Source organism: Chenopodium album, chromosome 11 (genome assembly GCF_948465745.1).
Source record: "Chenopodium album chromosome 11, dcCheAlbu1.1, whole genome shotgun sequence".
Taxonomy (NCBI): domain Eukaryota; kingdom Viridiplantae; phylum Streptophyta; class Magnoliopsida; order Caryophyllales; family Amaranthaceae; genus Chenopodium; species Chenopodium album.
In genome coordinates this window covers 36900746-36906135 of record NC_137844.1, presented here as the reverse complement: position 1 = coordinate 36906135, position 5390 = coordinate 36900746, and the positions used below count along the sequence as shown (strand labels likewise).

Sequence of the window (5390 nt, the reverse complement as noted above, 5' to 3'; positions counted from 1 at the left end):
ACGAATAATGGGTTATTTGTAACGGGCATTTCAACTGCCTGTTACAAATAACTCGTTATTTGTAACAGGCATTTCAAGTGCCCATTAAAAATAACCCGTTATTCATAACGGGCATTTCAAGTGCCCGTTACAAATAACGACGTATTTGTAATGGGCATTTCAACTACCCGTTACAAATACATTTAGCCTCAATTAAAAAAAAAATCCCAGCAGAATTTGCTAGGCTGTCGGCATTTTGTGCTTATTATTCAATGTAAATTTTTATTTATTCCACAATTTTTAATTAGTACAGTTGGCCACAAAACTAATTAAAAAAAACCAAGAAACAACAATTTTTTTTCCTTAGAACACTAGTAAAATTTACAAATTTGGTGCTGCTCAAGTAGCAAAATAGGAAGTAGTATTGAAAGTAAGTACAAAGTAGTCTTGCTGAGTTGAACTCTAAAGGGGATCCTCCACACAAGTGAATATAAACAGATCCTGGAACACAAAGAACGCTCCATCCACAACATGCAATAGGAAACTTGCTGAGTTGAACTCTAAAGGGGATCCTCCACACAATGTAGCAAGACCTGGCATAAGAGGAACTAAATTCAGGACAGTAAGACTGAGTTCTAATTGATTTACAATAACATGGATTGGATCGCACAAATATATGAGAAAAAAAATATATATAGTGAAGAGAGGATGATCTCAGACTTTATGTTGAGAGGACTAACATATATATACCAGAATAATATACTAGCACAAGGAGCCAGCCACACAAGTATTAGAATTGGCATATAGGCATATTGGGACGTGTTTCAATAACAGCACACCGTAACCAAATTATCAAACTAAATGAACATGACTAAAGGAAATACGAAAGAAACAAGGGCTAATTTGAGATTTTACTCAAAACCGAGCTTTTTGATTTCCCCAAAGACCAACAATTGTAAGAATATTGTCATATTTACCATACCTACTCAATTTCAAAACTAAAGCAAAAATATACTTTAACGAACAAATACAAAGCTAAATAGAGCATAAACCAACCTGCTGTCCAGGGAATATATTATTCTCTTTTAGGGTAGGTGTGCCAAGATTTTCACCGTTATTGGAATTTCCTGAAGTCGTAGTAGCAGCAGCATTTTGACTGTAGGCAACCTGAGCAGTGCTGTATGCCCCATAGCCAGATGGCACTAAAAGAGTACAACCAACATTTCGCGAGCAATACAACCAATGCAGAAATGTCAGATAACTAAGGTTTATCACTATTATATTCATTCATATTGGCAAATTTTTTTTTTGACAAAACCAAACAAATAAATCCTAAAATTTCCAACTAATGAATAACCAATGCAACAATAATTATTAAAGAGTGAGACCTCAGTTGCTCGAGTTTCGAGTTGATTAATGTATTTCCTCATTTGTTGAGCTTCAAGCTCTTGCCTTTCAAGATCAGCTAGTTCTTTCATAGCAAGTTGTACTCTTTCAGTAGCCTTGTTAAGTTTATCTAACATCTCCTTGTTTTCTTTCATTTACACTGTAAACAACAACCCATATCATCCCTGAATTTTTGCCATTTCTGGTAGATTGGTTTTATGTTTTGATTCGATCAAACCAAAATTAATACTCAAAAGATTCACATGTTTTCTACAATGCACTGAAAAGAAAGTTCATTTACACTCGAACGGGCTAAATTTATGCAGCCTACTACAATCATCTTCATCCCAATCACAAACTAAACAAACCAATCACTGCAAATTTGAACACATTAAAAGATAAAGTTCAATACCTTATCAAATCTATCAGCATTCACACACTTTGATAGCACGCAAAGGGGTAATATCAACCACACCTAATTTTGCACAAAACAATAAAGCCTAAATCAAGCAAATTAAAACGCAATACACCAACATACAAAAATTGAAAACCATTAAAATGATAAGTAGAATGAAAGTACCATGAGTGCGAAGAACATCTAGGGCAAAAACCCAAGGATTACGGGAAAATTCTTCCCCAGAATCTTCTTGAACCCTACGAATATACTCTAGAGTGAAAATCTCAAGGACTGATTTCGATTAATAGTGGAATCAAATCGATTGGTTCGGTGCATAGCGGCTTGGATGGCGGCGGCAGGACCACGAATGAGCTTCGGTGCTCCGAGAAGACCGACTATTAAACCTAAACCCATTAAAATCAGGTTCCAAAAATCAAATTAAATTCTTTTTGCTCAAGATTATCAACGTCAAATGCACATAAGAAATTCTAGCAGCAAAATTGGTTGTTATAATCTTTAATAAATTGAGCAATATAACAAATAGTTCAATAATTCACCTCAAAATATCCCGAATTTGACTATAATGACCTGAAAAATTGATACTCAATGGTTAATAAATGAAGAAAAAACAAAATTTACCTCTGATTTTGTTTCAATAAGGAGTTAAAGCTCATAAGCTTCTACAATGGAGCTTTGACGAAGGTGAATTACTCAAGGTTCAGCATCATGGCTTTGAATCAGATTTCAGAAATTAGCCATGGACGAATACCAAAGAAATCATACTCGAAACGTCGATCTTCGAATAATTGGTCCAAATAAGTTGACAGAAATTCACAATTCAGATCTAAATAACGAAGATTTGCAATTTAAAATTGTAGATTGAGGAGAGAGAATGAGCGAAAGAGAGATGTGAGACTATGAGAGAGAGAGAGAGAGAGAGAGAGAGAGAGAGGAGAGGAGAGGAAGGAAAACGGCTGATGGGAGAAACGAAGTAAAACCCTAATGTTAGTCCTAACACGTGATCGATTTGTAACGGACCTTATTTGGCCGTTACGATTAGAGCAGTAATTGTACCGGACAAATTTCTGTCCGTTACGAATACTATTTATTATAACGGTCAAATTTCACTCGTTACAAATATTAGTTATTTGCATCGGACCTATATATTGCCCATTACGAATCATCTTTTTGTAACAGATTTAATTATGCTCGTTACAATTGAGGTGTTACAAATGAACTTTTTTCCACTAGTGAAAGGTGCTAACATTGTTTGAGTGGTTAGTTTTGGAAGAAGAAGGATTGTCATTCTTCTTTCCTTTCCAGCCACTGTTGGAGTTGCTAGCAGCTTTTTGTTTTGCAAGGTCGTCTTCAATATCGATTCCTATGTCATAGACGGCCTTAAAAGTACTCAAATTGCTTTTGGTATTTGAGATGTTTCGAGTGCTTTTCTTGGAGGTTCTTGATGAAAAACCTCACAGATTCCTTTTCAGTAGGAACCTCGACCATCTTAGAGGAAGTTTCCCTCCATTTATTGAAGAAGGAAGTAAATCCTTTATTTTCCTTTTGCTTCAACATCTCCAGTTCTCTATGGTCGGTTTCAACTTGAATGTTGCACTTGTATCTATAAATGAAAGCGTTTGTTATAGAGTCCCAAGAAGAGATCTTCTCTTTGTCTAGGGAGAAGAACCATTGTTGACAAACGGTTTCTAGAGATAGCGAAAACATCGAATGAAAAACTTTCCCTGATATTCATTATAGTTTCGAAAGCTCTTAAATGAAAATAGGGGTTGTTAGTTGGCTTGAATCTAGGGATGTCATTGGCATTGAACTTCTGCGGAAGAAGTTCCTTGTCCCCCAAGATCCCTTGTGAGTTAATTCCTGAAATTTGTAGTCGTTGGAAATTTTACTCTAGCTTTCTTCCATACGCTCAAGCTGTTGCTGTTTAGTAGGGTCGTTGACTTGAAGATCAAGAGTTTTGAACATCTCGGTCAAGTTAGTCATGTTTTGTCTTAGATCATCGACTTCCTGTTGGGTAGCCATTAGTACGAACTTTTCTCCGTGTCTGATGGGTTTTTCGAAGAGTAGAACTTGAACGAAAGTGTTATCTTTGATTTACTGTCCTTCTCTTCTTGACCAAGCGCTGTAATATTAAACCATTGATTTTTTTAATGACGCGACTCAAATTGGCTTTGAATTTTATTGGTTTTACAAGGCAAAAAAGCAAAAAATGGGGGTGCATTTTTGGGAATCAAGTTTAATGGTTTAAACAACATGGTTATGTTGGGAGGATTAATATCCGACTTACCCCCCTAATAAAAATGATGGAAAACACGCGCACACAAGACTCTCTATACATGGTCGTAGTGAAACATACATAAAGTATGTGCTTTAAAATAGTGAGTAAAAGTGGCATACTTGACACTTGTGTAAGACCATGGAAATATGTGTCTAGACTCGATTAAGGATTGAATATGACTACGATTATTAGTAAATTGATGAAAAAGACTTGGCGCGAAAACACAAGCAACAAACTAGACCATCGCGCAAACAATGGCAATGTCGCGTCGCGCCAGAGCTATCGCGGAGCGATATTGCTATCGCGTCGCGCTGGGTACTTGCGTGTCGCGCCACAGGCTAAACCTTCACGTCATTACTAAAACGTCAGTCTGCACCTATTTCCAGAGTTCTGCTTTAAAAAGGGTAAGCTTATGGTCATGCTAAGTCGTGTTTATTCATTTCTGTTAAACTTTAATCATTAATTAATTAATTAATTAAACAAAGTCATATATAGTAATTAATCAGTTTATTTAGACTCATACACAAGTCAAACAAACGGTTAGCTTAAACACACATACAAGCATGCACAAGCAAGAGATGCACAAGTTGTTAAGTAAGCACAATATGATGCAATGAGTTTGCAACCTAATTATGGCTCTAGTACTCTAAAGTTCAAGGATAAGGGTAGTCAAAAGAGGGTCCATGATTATGAGTTTGGATGCATCGCGGGAAGCCTTACCCTTGGAAGGGTTGACGCGTATGGATGGGACCCCGCAAGTTAAACTTGCTTCCATGGTTTGGTGAATTCACAAACTCAAATGTACCCTTCGTTGCAATGAGCGTTCTACTAGGTAGATGGAGCGTAAATTACCAGATGGTTATGGCCATATGTAGAGCACATATGGGTTTCAGAAAAGAGAAAAAAACTCAATTAGGAAGTAAAATTGGCCAAACAGTACTAGAATCGGTCAAAGCAATAAGGCAGACGTCAGCACTGCTATGGGCTCTGTTATCTCAGCGATGGTTCCTACATGCCTCAGCAATTTTCTTTGTTCTTAGAATTTTCCGATTTTCGCAGCGTTTTTTCGATTCTAGTTGTGAAAGATATTTCCCAAATTTCCTACGTGTAAAAAGCCTATGTTTTGATGCATTACGGATGGTGCTTCCAATACGGACCTTTTTTATGTTTATGCCAATAATGTTAATCAAAATTATGCACATGAATATTTAGAACTTTTCGAGTCTCATCCACTCATTCTAAATTATTGCCAAAATAAATTTTAGGAATTAAAATAGAAATCCTCCCCAGTGGAGTCGCCAAAAATTGTAGGGAATATTTTAAGCATCCCAC

The 5390-nt window shown here is 36.4% G+C and overlaps 1 long non-coding RNA gene across 5 annotated transcripts; it reads right to left on the bottom strand.

Annotated features, from left to right (window-relative positions):
* Positions 1-234: 234 nt before the first annotated feature.
* Positions 235-2718, bottom strand: LOC145568831 (uncharacterized). Of its 5 annotated transcripts, XR_014095977.1 has the most exons (6): positions 2402-2718; positions 1946-2166; positions 1778-1840; positions 1368-1525; positions 1036-1181; positions 235-572 (listed from the first exon to the last, which is right to left on the bottom strand). It is a non-coding gene; the product is annotated as an uncharacterized LOC145568831 (long non-coding RNA). The 5 variants fall into 5 exon arrangements; XR_014095978.1 differs by lacking the exon at positions 1368-1525 and having other exon boundaries at positions 1778-1865; positions 2402-2715; XR_014095976.1 differs by lacking the exon at positions 1368-1525 and having other exon boundaries at positions 235-587; positions 2402-2713.
* Between the last annotated feature and the right edge of the window lie 2672 nt (positions 2719-5390).